Consider the following 18,180-nt stretch of genomic DNA (forward strand, 5'->3'; position numbering starts at 1 on the left):
GTTTGTACACACCGCATATATTATGGACTACTTATGTAGGCACTATATTAATATTCTTCAACAGTAGCTCAAAAATAGATTTCGTCAACTATAGTTTAATGTGCCAATGCGGTCGTATATAGAGTGGCATACCCACCCACAGCCAGTTTGTAACTATATCTACGAGTACCTATATAAATATTGAATTTAACCAAATTATATATTATAAAAGATAAAATAAATACAAATTTAAAGTTACTGTAGTTACTATAAATGTATCTACTGTATTGTGGTGGCATTGATATTAACGTGATTTACTATATCTAAAAAATAATAATAAAAATAATTACAAACCCTATCGGGGGTTTCTTCTAAAATTTCAATAGTGAACAATCATTATCTTGAAATGTATAAATATGTTAAGAAAATATTTTTTGTACACAGCAGTTCAAAGTTATTGCAAAACCATATTTTTGAAAAACGATATGTTTTAAGTTTTTAATTTTTTGAAAGAGCTTAAGTATATATTTTTTTACAAATTCAAAAACGAAACGTTGGTCGACACTTTAAATATATAAAAAAACAAACTTCCAACGAGCAGTTCACTATTATAACTTATAAGTACCCAAGTATTAAAGTTTACATAACCTGTTAGGAGTGACACAGGATTTACTCCACAAAATAATTTCAAAAACCTTAATATTTTTTGATAATGACCGTTAAATAAATCACCCCCTACCTACTGCGACCCTACTGCGACTTTATAATTGATCTTATATATATAACATAATATCAATATGCAGTGGCGTGGTGACCGCGGTGAGACCTTATGCAATTACACCAGCCTTAAACATGCGTTAGCTATATTATAGCTATATGTGATATTATATAATATTATATATTATGTAACTAATACCTATATGATATTTTCGGTAGGATTTGAAATTGTATCACCACACTACTGTCAATATGCAAGCAGGGGCGAACTTGCTTTAGTAGCGGGTTGGTGATCATCGCTGGGCTAATTGAATACATAATTTGGGCCGATAACTCATAAACGTTTTATTACTAGCCCAAAATTTACCCGAATTTTCTGTTTCTCCGGGGCCAATTTGTATTCCCAGTTCGCCTCTGTATGAAGGTATTCATCGCTTCTGACACTTAGTAGAGTAACTATTAAGGGCAATTGGTAGGTAGGTACTTGGTAAACTGGATTTAAGGATGACAAATCTTCAATCTATCGGTTATAACATATAGCACTGTTTTATACCATATACAATATATGTTATATTGACATAATGACACCGATCAACATTTTAAAAAAACACAAATACTATAAGATTTTATATTTTTTCTATGATAACGTAAGAATATAGGTAGACCAACCATGTGTCAAAAAAAACCGATTTTAGGAAAATTTTAGATTTTATGATACAAAACACAAGGTTTATTTTACTGCATATCCGTTCTAATTTATTATAAGTATTAAAGTATAATTCGATTACCATTTATTTTTTGTGAGTACTACTTAAAAAAATTTTAATTCACTCGAAATCGTTTTCGAATGCGATCAGCTTTGTTGTGATTCGTTAATAATAATTAATAATTTCATATTTTATACTACTTACCATAAGAAATAAAAAGAAAATTTGAATCTAATTTAAACACCTGTGACCTGTTGATTAAATGTCAGATTAGACTCATTTGTGGCGTTGAATTTAAAGATTTTCAAATATTATATTATACATTTATACTAGCTATAATATAGGTAATAATAAATTACAAGTAACATGCGTCCGTCTGCACGGTTGTTACTATATAATCGCATCGCCACGTGGTTTTCTATACCATTGTAGACTTAATAAAAAAGTATCATTGTCTTATGTTGAAAAATTCCATTCGCTTGCCTCCGATGGATATATTATTACGTCGAATGTACATACCCGATTGTCTTTTGAACGTATTGTTTTATGGATAATAAATTGATTAATCGGTAGTCTATATAATATTATATTATGTATGGTAGATATATTATATAGATACTATTAGGTAGTCAACTTCACATTTATTATGAGCCCAAGGTATCGTTGAGTGCAATAAATTAAAATGCAATTGGATTGTACGAATTTAAAAACTGGTCACTTTGAATAAGTGCAGTTTTTCATCGTTATCATCGGTCCCATTCCGTCCTATCAGTTTGACGGATTTACAGAAAAAGCGTGAAGAAGAAGTAAATAAATTTAAAATAAAAAGCTAACAATTTATTATAATATATTTCATACATCAGCTGAAGTATAGTTATCACGTGTTGTTTTCAAGTACTCCATTACAATTCGAACTGCACGTCGAAGAACACAATCGATTAGGTATTGGTAGTAGTATATACTAATATCAGTAGCGTAATTATGAGGAGTGATTATGTAGGTGATATATCACCTCTAAAGGCCAGAACCTATTATTTTTTTTTAGTCTTGACTAGTTTCTAGTCGATAATATCTATCATTTTGGTATAATTTAGAAATGTCCTGAACACTTTAGATTGCGCGTTTTCTATTTTAGGTTATAAACACATACTGTGATAAAGATTTAAATAACTCCATATTTCCGTTCGAGATTATCCAGTGATCTCTGAAAATAATATGGTATGATATGCATGATACATTGGCGCGTATTATTATAGGTATAAAAAATAACAAATATGTAGGCATGAATTATTATTATTATTAATATTATAAGACATAAATGTTTGTTTATTTTTTTTTCCTCTCGGGACAATATATGAAATATGAAATATGTACATATCAGCCCCACAAAATGAGCTTTTAAGTTATGACTGACCGTATAGATGTGCGACACAAAACAACATGTCTTATGTAATTATACAACGGTCAACTTCTAGGCCTCCGAGATTTAGTTAGGACTCCAAAAAAATGTGCATATTATAATATACAAGTTGAATATGTGCACTTCGTTGCCCGTTAAATGTTCCCACTCTATATGACTCAAACTTTTTCAATTCGTTATTTAATATTCGGTGTATGGTGTTTAAAATTAATCTTAACTTTTCCGTTGCCCGGAATAAAAACTCTGATTCGCAGCAGTATATTATCAGGTAGGCAATATCTATCTGCGGTAGATCGCGGACCCCTAGTTTGTACATAAGTGTATGATTTAACCCTAAAGTACCAAAGTTATATCAAGTTTGTCGTATTCTACATATGGTGGATTAATTTAATCAATTAATACAAAATCCTAACCTAATCTGTTGCGCCACTGCTGTATTTTTGGCATCCAGATTTCCTACTTTTCCGATGGATTTTCCTAAAATGTCGTTTCATAATAACCTTCTCCGTGATATACTCTTTCGTTTAAAAAAAACAATAAGAAGATCTGATAAGAAGTTCCAGAGTTGACTCTGTACAAAGATTTTCTTTTCACATTTATATAGTTAGAAGATATATATAATATATTGACAAAAAATAATAATACAAATCAACAAAAATGCCCGTAACCAACAGCAAGCAATATGCAATACACTATTATTATTTTAATCCGCAACTTAACTTGTTGTTTTTGGCCATGTCGCCAGGTGTACACTTAAGAGGCCATAACTCCGGAACCACTTATCGCACAGTATACAAAATTCACAGAAACCATCTGCATATTAATCTTAATATGCCCTGAAATTTTTATCAAAATCGGTTTGGTGGATCTTGAGTTATAAAATGTATTCAAAATGCACACTTACTTTTATATATATATATAGATAGGGATTGATCCCTTGACCCCCCCCCGTAAATACGCCACTGAACAGCAACACTAATAAGACGCAGGCCATTATAGTGATATCTATCATCACGGCGTTATTTAACTTTAGACTGGCGTATATAGCGTGGTACGCAGAAATACTAGGAAGCCATCGGTTGCGTTCTCGTTTAATCATATTACAGATTGATTTTTTGTTTTTGCACCTGTATAGGTAGGTACTTTTTCTTTTTAACGCACCCTATACGACGTACCACAACAATCGATGTAAGACATGGATAAGTGATAACATATAATAATATTTTTAATTTTTCCAATTATAGAGGTACCTACGTGGTACGACATGACGAAAAACAACGGAAATATTGATATTAGACATGCCTACGCGGTATTAACGTGCGTATACAATACAATATTAAAAAACGATCGTTATTATAAAGTATATACGTGCGCGCTCACCGAGTTCCTTGACCCACCGATGAAGCGGGTCGGCGGCGGCGGGCCTGTTTTCTTGGGAGACGAGTCAGCGGCACGTAGGTCTTTGGTGTGCTCGCGCGTGTGTGCGCGTGTAGGTGTGCGTCTGTGTGTTGTGTGTGTGCGTCTGTGTGTGTGTTGTGTGTGTGCTCGCTCTCGTATAATATAATATAATAATATGTATAATATAGTCGGTGGTTCGTCTGGCCGCCGGTTCAACGTCCGGAAACAGTGAAAGTGGTCCAGTTCGAGCACGCCGCTGGGTGTTCCGGGGGTCGTTGAACCGTGGCCGCGCTCGCGACCGACGACGTATACAAACACGCGGGCGGCACACGTATTTTAGTGCACTAGGACACGACGGCTCGCACACGCGCGCACACACACACGCATACACGCACACACGCAAGTCGCCGCGCACGTTAAACCCTCTCGCCTCGGAAAACGATAACATAATATTATAATAACGCTGCACAGTCATCGGTACCTATATGACGACGTGTAGTGTCATGTGTGTGTGATCCACATATTTGACTCGAATGTGTGTTTTTTAACTGTTTTTTTTTCGTCGCCGCCCTTTCCCCCTCCCCTTCTTACGTCCTGCACTGTAAGGGCACTGAGTCAAGGTTCGTCGCGTCTATTATTATTATTATTATTATTATTATTATTACGTTACGCGCGTTTCCGTTGTTCGTTTTGGGATATTTATTATATCCATGCTATACAATACGGACTGTTATATTGTATAATATAATTTATAATTTATATCATAATATATATGCGTGAGTGTCGTTCGTGTGTGTGTGTGTGTATATCGCCGACAATAATAACGAGTTATGTAATAGGCATAGGAAATTTCTATAATATAACGCTTGCGTTAGGTTAGGTTCATATTTATTTTGTATAGAAAATGAGTCCGTGCAAGTTATTGTAGATCAAATTTCATTCTTATAGGTAGATATTGGAAAATATGGGTCTGCTATGACGTCGGCGTTTGATAATTTTTATTTTTAAGATGGATATCTATTGAATATAATAATATAGTCACGAGATATATTTATTATACAATTTAGATTTTAGATTTATCTTACATGTATAATACAAATGTACTAACGGTGTAGTAAAATTGACATTCATATACGATAACGATATCGTATACGTTTAACCTAACCACCTCACTTAAACATAATATTGTAACACTATTGTATATTGGTATGAATAAGACAAACGTAATTGGATACAATATAACATAAGTCCAACCATATGTTTTAAAAGTTGAATTCTACGACATTAAAACTGCTAAATAAAATATGATTATTACGAGTCTTGGTACTTTACATAACAAATTTAATTGATCGATATTTATATATATGATATAAAAATAAATTAACCTCCATACAAAATATGTTATTACATATTCCAATAAGTTCAAACTTGAACGTTTTTCATAAAATAATAATAACAATTTTAAGTTACCTACGGCATCAATTAATACAAAATTAACTAGAAATTATTTATAATAGGAAATAGTTAAACATTTTTATAAACGTCTATGGTTTCTATAAAACAAAATACAATATTATATTATAATAAAAACAAATTAGTATATCTAACTATCTTAGTAGGGATATCTGAAACATTATTAAATGTCTTGAATTTATCGAAATTAATTTAAAAATAACTAAATTATCTAATGTGTATTACCTGTGGCCATTCAAATTTTAAAAAGATAATCTGAAATATATCAAAAAAATATTATTTTAGGTAGTCTTAGACCTTAGTATAGGTATTCTTAATAATGTAATATCATGTTATTAAGATTTAAAGGTTGACTCCAATGGATTTGTTTTTTATACTTATACGATGTTGCGATACGGGAATTACTTTGGAATTATGATTTACCCTTCCTAAAAGAAGGACAATTTTTAGATTTAACCTAAGATATAAAAGGTATCGGAGCCTACAATGAATTTTTAAAAAATAATGTATTTATTTATAATTGATAAAATTCTATAATGTTGAAAATTTTTTTAAAAATAAACTGAATATATATATATATGTTTTTAATACCTATATATAAATACTTAAATACATTATTCCTTATTTAAGATCCACATCACTACATCAGATAGTTACAGATTCGAAAGTTTAGTGCGTGCTTTTCCGTGTGGCGCGTTAAACTATAAAATTATAATGAAGAAAACTTTATCAATTATTAATGTTCTATAATTTTACTAGGATTTTTATTTATTAATAATGCATCAGTATTTAATTGAAAAATCTAAATATTTGTACTTATTTTTAATTATTTTGATTTGTCTACCTACATAACATTTGAGCATCAAATAAAATTCATATTGCTAAGTGATTTACACATATTTTATTTCCGCGATAAAACTGTTGAAATAATTTCACTCTTGAATAATATTTTTTTTTTAAATACAGTACCTACTTATGTAGTAATACCATAAATAAATAAATAATAATGATACGTAATGTAATGATATAAATTTATATTTGTTTATAAATGTTGACATGTATTGAGTATGAGTTTGTCTCGTTCAAGGACCCCTTTCTCTTGTATTTTGTAGTTTGTAAATATATCCAAAGAAGAGAGGTCGAGTTAAAAAAAAATTAGGAAAGGATCTTGAACACGGTCCAAAAAGATCAATAAACTTTTAGCTATTAAAGTTATTAAAAAAAACACCGTTGTACTCTGCATTGCCTTTAGCCTATAATGTTACATATTATGTGTAAGATATAAACAACAATTTCAAAAACGTTCGACCTTGCAACATTACATGTTATATAAGCATCGGTTGAATGTTTACTTGATTGAAATATTATTATATACGTAGTTCAATGTCAATCGCTCATATCAGAGGCGGATGTTTGGGTTGTGCTCTCGTAATTTGCGAAGTGCACAAAGATACATTATTTTATGGTCACGTTATAAAAAATATTGTTGACATTAAATATACAGAATATACTTACCGAAAAATTATCAATATAGGCACGTCGCGACGAAATTTTTTGCCTATACCATAGGCCACATAGGTATAGCCAATCATATATTATATTTTCCATCACACGTGATCGGATATATCGATAAAATATACGTATATAAGTAAATTCGCATACGACATATAAAGTTGTATGTACAACTTAATTAATAATTACGAGTTGCTTACCTTCTTCTCACCTCGAAGCACAGCAAGCCTTCAAGACGTGCCGTCCCGTCGCCCCTTTTATAACACTGTTATTTTCAATGTGCCTCTGTATCCAAGAAGGTTTGAATAAACTATAATGACTACAGGTAGGTACTCGTTTATCTATAAAAGTTCATGAGCATTTATATATTATATGCAATATAAATTATAATAATACAGCTAGGTACTAGTCATTTAATTTACATGATAAATCCTCATGACCTACATCGAATATAATGATATATCATTCGAATAGGTACTTTTCACAACTGCAGTGTTCGGTTCTTGCAGTGGCATAGTGTCGTATAGCCAGATAGCCTATAGGGTCAAGCGGAAACCTGGTATACTGTCGACCGCTAGCCAATACTTCCTTTTAAGTCTTTTGGGAGGATTGGCAGGCATTTATTCGACGGTGATAGATTTGTTGTTTTGTAGATTTTTTTTATATTGTTTATTGATAACTAGTATTACTGTATTAGCTGTTAACAAGTGTACAGATTGTTTTGGAACATATTGTCGACTATATTCTTTGTTAAATTTCTAAATAAAATAGTAAATATTTCCTTATAAAATACTTTTAAATTGTTGACGTAAGAGAACCAAATAGTACCTAAAACTATACACTAATTGATAAGTATAACAGTTTCCCATAGTCGAATTTGAAATACAGAAAACAATTTATGTTTAATTTATTCATTATTGAAAAAAAATGAATTATGTTTTTAATAAATTAAAAAATGCTCAAGAAGTCCGATATTTTATTTCATGATTTTTTCTGTAGTATTTGTATTTTTTTACGATAGAAAACGAATCTATATGCAAATAAACTGCATGCACTAATAGCTTAAAAAAACTTATTTAAATAAATATAAACGCATAAATAATTATAGTGTATTATTATCAACAGAAAGCAATATATATATATTGCAACATAATACCTAAACAAGTTATTAATTATACACATTTGTCATTTATGTGACTTATAATGTTTTAAATACTACAGAATCTTCATTCTGTGTATCCGTGAACGGCTAATATTGTTAATATAAGTTCAAATACTATAAGGCCATAAGGGTTGTATTTCTAACTATAAAATGACAATAAGTTATACCATTTAGAATAACCATTTATTAAAAAGTATAGGTACATACAAGTTGTCTACAAACATTTTGGTTTATCTACCTTCTATAAGCAAGCTTGTTTTGAAGGTAGAAAGTTATTTTCTTATAATCTATACACTAAAATACATTTACAATAAATAAAATTAAAACAAAATGCATACTAATTTCTTAAATGTATGAGTTTTATTTAATAAGCTTAAATTAGGTTAAAAAGTAATTTTAGATCGATATCTTGAGGGGAGAAATCGTCCAATGTCGACACTCCTGGATACTCCTATATTATACTTATATTTTTTTCAAATAAACATCATTAATTGTTAAAAAAATATTATAAATATATATTTATTTTTTAATCTTATTTTTCTTAGTTTCTTATATCATTTTCACCATATTATACTCAACTCTTTTAAAATCGCAATCCTAACGCATTGATTTTCAAGTATATTTGTACAATAACATGGGATTTGTTAAAGACACAAATACATATAAGGATATTTCTGAATTAGCTTTTTTTAAGTCCTAATCAAAGTTATAACTTGAACTATAGAAAACTCTCTACAATAAACCACTGTTTTCGACAAAATATGTACCTACCTATATAATATGTATATATATATTAGTGTATACTGTATACACGTTGAGGACCCCTTTCATTCGGAGGTTGTTGGCATCCATCATCAAGGGAAATATGCTCCTGGATTCAAGAATCACAGTTGTAGACGACTTGGTTAAGTCAACGGCCACCCAAGGACAACTATAGGTACATATATATATATATTTTTTTTTTTTGAGTTCGTTATTCAAACCCTGTTCTTCTTTCGTTAATTTACATATTTCCCATCTTGGTAATTTGTAGATGCCAGACGGTCATCGGCCTTAGGTTCAGGGGTCAATGCATTTCTGGATTGGTATCGTCATTGGGTTTCACTGAAAAATTCTTGAGCGACTGAATAGGTTAATGATCTTAATATATAAGGTTTTATAATATTTTATAATAGCGATATATTTAATTTTTTTAGATGTTCTTAAGCACTTTTTGTTCCGGTATAAGTGGTAGTAGACGTTAAATATTGTGAAGTATACCTACAGGTTTAAATTATTAGTATAAGTAAAAATATAAAATCAATATCTAAGACCTAAGTAAAATATCATGGCAGACCAGGTTTGTGATGAAAAACAAACTGAGGCACTGAAAATATTTTTAAAAATCCGGGGAAGTCGTTCTGCTGTATAGAAGGTGTTGATGTACCGGGTATACCCATCGCGACCGTCGTCATTGTGTAGCCGTTAGGTCACCGTGTAGCCGTCAGTTCACTGTAATATGATTGTGTTAAATTTGTGATAAATCATTGTATACGATGGCTAACGATTCTGACCGGAGACGATCAGTCGGCCTACATTATATTCCTAAGGATATTTTACTACTTATATATTTATAATTTACATTGATATTAGTAATTCGGTGGGTCGAACTAATCACATAGTATACTATATGATATAAGCAATATAATATTATTTCATATAAATATAATATAATATTACTAACTGTTATTAACTTATAAGTAAATACCATTTACACATGAAATGTCTAAAAACATAATTATACATACTTACGTATTTTTAAAAAGTATAAATCGGTATATGAACTACTTCTGTGAGATCTCGTATTAAATGTAGTTATCGTGTCAGAAAAGAAAACATCAAATTTTTTTATTTCATACAAAATTACACTGTAATACATACACTACATTCAATACATAATTAGGAAATTTATATCTATTTTAGTATTGTGATTACATCTATCTGTGCAATACCGTCCTAAAACGGCTTTTTACAAATAAAAATTAATTATATTATGTTACATAATAGTTTAACCATGTAAACGTATATTGCAGTTTAAATAATTAAATACAACTATGTTAAATACATACATTTTATATTAATTATGACAGGTCTGATAAGAAATATTGTAATTTTTGTTGCTATTAATTTATACTTATAAATCATGTATGGAAACCAGGAACTTACGTGCTCGCAGAGTATTATTTTTTTTTCAATTTCCACAGTAGATTTCCTTCAATTCAACAATATTATTTAAATATCAATATTCTCGATTCAATTTTATGTGATCTATGATACAGACATACCTACTTATATAATTTAAGGAAATAACTAATTTATTAAGAACTTTATGACTGTCAACATGTTTTATATTTATGAATTATATTATTATAATATATATACACTGTGATAATTAGTTAAGTATAATGAAAAATCACATGATTCCGCAATAAAAAAAAAATATAACATAATATAGGTATTTATATCGTTAAAATGATTATTTCGATATCAACTTAATAATAGTTGTATCACAGAATCATATATCATATAGGCAGTGATAGTCCATGATCCACGAGGTTGGGCGTGTATGTATATTATTTGTATCATATTAGGGACTAGAATTGATATAGTACAAAAACATTTATTTATTTTTTTTGCATAATATTATTTGATTTTTATAAGCTTTTTAAAAATAATATTATGATTTAATTTATTATTTAAATATTTATATATGTTCTTTGCGCAGACACATTTAATACTGTGTGGTTAATTTTATAGTTCCGTGGATTGTGGATGTGTAGTGTGGCCTTAATGGCTGAAGAAGAAGAAGGAGAAAAAGTGTGTACACAACTATTGTGTGTTATAGCGATTTATATATATTACCTATATATTATAGGCGGTTTAACAATGATATTTTTTCTTTTATAAATTGTTAAATAACATAATTGTTGGTCCCGAGCTTTTAGAAAAAAATCCACTAAATGTACCAACCAACACCCTCCGCTCTACTAATACCTTTTATGTACAACCAAAAAAACAAAACTATAGTCACAAAGCTCCCATGAATAGAATTTTAATAAATGGTATTCCATTAAAAACTTTGACTTTTTTTTTGATTTACCAAGCAAGCATACCGGATACCGGATTATTAATAATAATAATATCAATATAATATAAAATGGCTGACAAACCGTCTCCGCTCAGAATCGTTTTTCGTATACAATGATATTATATCATTGAGTTCAAATTTAACATCAGTGACCCACTCGTAACCTATACTGTACAGCAGAGCGACATCCACTTTGTTCAGTAATGATTTTGGCTCATGAGTAAGTTAGTTTTAATTTTTTTGGAATTGTTTGAATCGTATGAATTAGATTCTGGAATAAAATTGACATTATGCATACTTATATTCGTCTGTGATATACATACTGCCATATTGATATTTTCAAATTGGTTGGTTTTTTTTATTTTCACGAAATACCTGTACCTCCATATAATGTTAATACATGCAGTTACTTTGATAACCGGAGTGTTTTCGTAACAGATTTTAAATTTTCTTAAAATATAGTGAATATTTTGAATTCGCACAAAGTATATAATTTACATGAATCGTTCAATAAATGCTCAGCAGCCGGCAGCTTATAACGTAACTTTTATATCTGGTATTTGGTATGCGCATAATTTTTTGAATATCGAACATTTTTTTTCAAAATAAAATTATTGTTCCATACTTCCATCGATTGTAGACATAAAGGTGTAAATATTTTTAAACATTGTATGTTTGGTAAATTGTTGTGTCAACACCGAGAACGTAGTTAAATGTATTCATGTTTAATATCGTTTATTATGTCGTGGCGTTATGTATATATTTATGTGTGGATATTTGGATAGGTATAGGTACCTCCTATTAAACTAAGTTGTTTATTTATATCCAGTTTTTGTATTTATTAATATCCAAAGAAAATGGGTTAACCTTTGATAACTTAAATTATATTTATCTAACACTTACATAACGTCATAATAATATATACGTAAAATACATAATATTTATACAATACTTTTATGTAGGTATACCACGTTTAATATACCTATTATAATAATGGAATACCGCCAAAGACCTTACGTCAGCGGTTTAATACGTAAGTATTTTTAAAAAATATTTTCGTTAGGTACCTGTTTGAGGCCCGAACGAGGGCAAACCTTCATAATATACATAATAATATATTGTATACAAAAAAAATGTATATATACATAAAAACATAAAAAAAAATGAAAACCTCTATCAGTGAAAAATGATTTGTGTACAAATATATTATTAAACTGCGTATTGAAAAATTGGCTACAATTTTATATTTCGATGTTTATATATATAAATATAAAAAAAACTCGTTGGTATACATAATGTCGGATGATCAAAAGTACGCGACGTAATTATCGTGCCCAAGGTCTGAATGGGATTCCGTTCTACGTCTCGACTGTATATATCGTCCATGAACTGTATATGCGTCTGATATTATATTATCTCATAATGTATTATTCTGAATATGTTAAAAGTATCACAAAAATAATAATATATAATATCCGACCTTGAAAAGAATTCGTTTTACTTTCGATTGAAAATAATTGTTTCATGAATAAAAACACGTTAAATATACATACAATTTTTGCAAACTCGCTATCGCTGACTTTAGAAATTATTAGAAATATTGAATAAGCAAAAATTGAAAATTAAAATAAAGAACGATTTAACATTTAGTATCCATTTATAATCGCTGGCGCCTGGCATACAATACCGATTTTCATTCTAATTAGACGGTAAAGCCTAAAAGTTGTTCAAGACAAAAAGAGAGAAATAAATTGATAGAAAACAATATGTATTTATTCCGAAAATCACCAACATTTATATTGTTAACACTTTCATAAAATGTAAATTATGAATTTATAAGTTGCAAAGTTATTTGAACATTTTAGGTACTGAGCTAATATCTATACACATATGGTTTGAATGTTGGTGACATAGCGGTGCAGCTATAAATTGTTAAGGGCGTTGACGCCTAATGTCTAATAATATACGACATTGGATAATTATTGTGTTAGATGAGTGATAAACATTTGAGCGAATTGTTTTAAGTATAAGATAAAAAAAATAGTTAAAAAAAAATCTAACTAGAATTGTATAAATAAAAATAATAATAAGGAACAGGGCTTACATATTTTTATTTTAGTGGTATCATTGATTTTATAATTTATTTAAGTATAAAGTACTAAAGTCCTCCTCTAGTGTCTACTCTATATTATAGCATCGTGTCTACAACTAATGTAGATATTATGTATGATGGATTTTGAAAATAGGTAATATCAAGGCCGGATTGAGGGGGGTCTATTCGAGGTAGAAGCCCTGGGGCCCTCTCAAGTACCAAAACTAAAAGGGCCCAAACAATTTTAAGCTGACACACATTGTTTTAGTGATTTTAAAGAAAAGTTTTTCTATATTTTAAAAACCATTTTTTTATCGATAAAAACAACTAAATAGTAAATACTTATAAAAGCAGTATGGTAGAAAAGACGCATTTTACTGTTAATTAATATTTTCATTGATATCAATAATATCATCAATAGTTAATAATGTTATTTATGTACGGAGAGAGCTTTTTCTAAATTAATACTAGAGTAAAAAATAAGTATATAACCAGTCAAACCCAAGAAAACTTAGACATACAAATGATTTTATATTCTGAGAATGATTTGTTAAAATCATTAGACTTAAATGAAGGACTAAGAGAGTTGGCTTCAAGTAAAGCAAGAAAAAAAAATTATTTGTTAAAATGATTTTTGTTTTATATATTAACTTTTGTTTGATATTTGTTGTAAACAAGTATACTGTTAATAAATTTAAAAGTTATTATAAAAATTCGAATTTAAATTAATGAAATATGAAGTATTAACTTTTATTATACTACAGTAAAATGAGTAGCTTTATAGACATAAATTACATTTACCTATTAATTTTATATTTGTATAATGCAATTGTCAATTTGTAAAATAGTTATAAAAATGTATGTTTCTACGAGCGTAGCGAGCGGCTTTGTAAAGCACGTTTTTTCAAAAGGGCCCATATGAAGTTTAAGCCCCGGGGCCCAATAGGTTCTTAATCCGGCTTTGGGTAATATGAAGCATTTTACGGTTAAATGTTCTTTTCTCAGTGTACAAAGTAAAAAGTTGCTGGAAATCATTCTTAAAAAAAAATCAAAAATATCAAAGTATAAGATAACATTAATATAATATTATTATAAAGTATAAACATAATATAGTTTACCATAGTTTACCAAAGTTTACTAATTAAACTATTTAAAATACATACATTTATGATTAGATTACTATGTTTTTCAAAACTAAAAAACAAATCTTATATACTTATCTAAGAATAACGTGTTTTTATACAAGATTTAATAAAACTTACATAATTAGACAAAAATTGTTGACACATAATGTGGGGAATAGTTCGACTCTCATTGTTGTGTCTTCTAGATAGTGTTGATTTATTATTAAAAATAAAAATAAATCTAGATCTAGCTTATCCGCAATCCGCATATTGAACTTCAAAAATTGGTGACAAACTAAATACCTACATTAAATTATTGATAGTATGTTTAGTGTGACAAATAATTTATTATATGCCTAATTGTTATCTTGTGCATTTTGATCGTTGTTTTTCAGAAAGTCACAATAACGATTCGAAACTTTATCGTCCAAATCTAAATCAGTACCTACAGAAGTACTCAGTAAATATCCAATATACACATTATATATACTATCCACGCGATGCAACAACTAATTATTGAATAGGCCTAGGACGCCTTCGGTACTTATGTTTTCGATAAACAAATTTGCATTTATTTGAAATGTATGTTAATGGACCTCTATTATTATTATTATTATTGCATTATAATAGGTAAAAGCAAAGACGAGCGACGTACTTAGGTAGTTAGGTAACTTAGGTACCTATATCATAATAAAATAATGCCCCTCGACACGTGGCCACGTGGGCCTCGGGATACTCGAATAACTATTATGTTCTATATAGGTGGTATAAATTGGTTGTGATACCACGTGTCAGATACCTCCCGGCTCCTACAACAGTCCTGCCTATAAATTATTAAAATACCATAAATTGATCTATATAGGTAGTATGAAAGTATACACGTGCATACTATGTGTGTAACGCTGCAGTGTTTAATACTTTAATCCATTAAATACTACAATTAATTCGTCTCTAAATACCGTAAATAAATGACCGGACTTGAACCAATGACCATGAATATGTTTACATTAGCATATACGACGATTGAACTATGGAGTATAAATTTAGAGACAAGGTTAAAAGTGACGTTTTACAAATTTGTTTATTTCGTGAATATTAATAACAATTAAAAGTGGTAAATTAATAGGATTTCGGATGTTGTTTTTCGTTCGATTTTGCACCACGTGAGTCATAGTTATATCACCATCATTGCGTGACAAACACGTGGTTTCGATCATAAGCGAGTATTATAGAATATTTGCAACCCAGGAAATGGTAGCCACATTACATAGATACCTGCCACATTTTGAAACGTTCAGTACACTAACGATACGTTAAAAGAGCGTTTATGCAATTGAAGAATTTAGGAGCGGTTGGGAGGCAGATTGATAATAATATAATATACACTGCAGAATACATAATATGGACATAAGGTATAACAATTTATAGGTGCAAGGTACTCTTTTAGGTAGAGTAGTCGGAGCTCTTTATATAATATAATTTTTTTATATTTTATAATTTTAGTAAATACTTAGGTATTTTACTATACTTATTTACTACTTTATTAATATTTACGGGAAATTGTGCGTCAACTATGGATTTAAAATACATAATACAATATTACCTAGTCAAAACTCTCAAAAAAACACGCGAATGCAACAACTTCCGAGCACTTTATAGGTACATGGGATAGGATTCCTGCTGACATTGTTTTTGATACAAACCACCGGTTTCACATAACATCCGCATCTCAAGCAATTACTATAAATATAATCTTATCTTATTAAATGGAGTAAATAATTAATAAATGTATTCATAACATGTAAATTATTCAGTTTTCTAGTCTCTCTTTAGCTAAGCTTGTGCTATATATTTATTTATATATAAAGAGAGAGAGAGTTCAAAAACAATTTTGAAAAAAAATTGTGTAGAATATCTATCATATAGTTATACTCTACCCGTGATACATAATATTTTTTCTACGCAAGCGATAGAACATGGCCATGCGGGGCAGTTTTCATATTAGATTGGTGTCACTGTGGTTTCTAATGTTCGTTTTAAATACAAATCGTATAGTGGGCATTTGTTTAAGGCCAAAATATTATGTTGTATACTTTAATGTATAATATGCATATATATATGTACTATAATATGGTTACTTTATAATATTACGGCGATCTATGGACTGTTATAGATACGTCGTTTTAAACGGTATACAGGTAAATATGTACATAATTACGCGAGCTGTTCATATATTATACAGCCGATGCTTAACTGAAGATAATCCATCTAGTTTTTTTTATCTATCCTAAGCGTGTATAGCTACTGCAAAACACTATTTCTGTAGCCTAGGTGTATCACGATAATAACATAGGCTCTTCGTATTTATAATAATTATTTGCCTTAATGTTTCGACTTTTGCCGGTTCAGCATCATGATATGCGCGGTATTATACGACGTGTTGGGAACGTCTTTCAAATATTGTGATGTTGTAATGTGGAGAACGTCTGGATAGTTCAATGAACCGTTTTTATTGCATACAATATCTATAAGTATATATAGTTAGTAATTTTCTTCACGTGTTTCAAAACTTATAATATATTAAATATGCATAGATAATACCTATAGGTATATGTACCTATGTATGCACGGGATGTCTTATTGCATTTGTCACCACAAACAACACACTAATTTCGTTAAGTGATTTTTTCACCATTATTTAATTTAAATTTCTACTAAAGTTAATAATATTAATCGCTAAATGGGTACCTTATAGTATTATATAGTATTGTGTTGGTGCACTATACGCATAATAATATAATACTACTAAATACAACTATTAGATTTACTTACTGATATTTCATAATAATTTAAATAGGTAAGTACATAATAAATAAATATTAATTAATTGTTTTTCTAATTTTTCAATATCATGCATAATAATTGTTGCTTAAATTAATTCAATACATTCACTAACTAAGCAGAAACCAATGTCCTTAAATATTGTTGAATGTTGATTATTTGCGACTCGTATCAACACGTCTTATGTATTCAAATGTACCTATATTATATTTTTTTAGGTCAACATTTTAAAATACTAGACATTTTTATCAAATATTTTATTAATACTAAACATAATATTATGTAGTTGTAAGTAGCTAGTCTCTTTTTACGATCAATATTTAATCAAATACGAATTTCAACTATTATAGCAGCGGTACATAAATTGTAAAATAATCATTATTATACAATGTTTGTATATTATATTATATTAAATTGTACGATATTTTGTATTATTTAATAAACTATTAAAAGACAAACATGAATACAATAGGTAATATAGTCACAAATTCGGTGCAATGTCGATGCAATGAAAACCACTCACAGACGTGTCGCTGAAGAGAAAACACTAATCGTTCCGCTAAGACAGCAGATGTAAGGAGCATAACAAGGGCGGATACAAGGGGGGGGGTTATTCTTTTGTTTTGAA

At 29.3% G+C, this 18,180-nt stretch overlaps 1 protein-coding gene across 2 annotated transcripts in view; it reads left to right on the forward strand.

Moving 5' to 3' along the window:
- Positions 1-18,180, forward strand: part of LOC100165691 (cytochrome P450 306a1) — a 35,444-nt gene that overhangs the window by 4,301 nt on the left and 12,963 nt on the right. Inside the window, exon 1 of one of the 2 annotated variants that reach the window (XM_016808389.2) lies at positions 7,342-7,531. The exons of the other annotated variant lie outside the window; for it this stretch is intronic. The gene's annotated coding sequence lies outside the window, so the exon portion shown is untranslated. Of the gene's footprint in view, positions 1-7,341; positions 7,532-18,180 lie in introns of those variants that run through there. 2 annotated transcript variants of the gene reach the window in all.

The sequence above is a fragment of the Acyrthosiphon pisum genome, chromosome A2 (genome assembly GCF_005508785.2).
Source record: "Acyrthosiphon pisum isolate AL4f chromosome A2, pea_aphid_22Mar2018_4r6ur, whole genome shotgun sequence".
NCBI lineage: Eukaryota > Metazoa > Arthropoda > Insecta > Hemiptera > Aphididae > Acyrthosiphon > Acyrthosiphon pisum.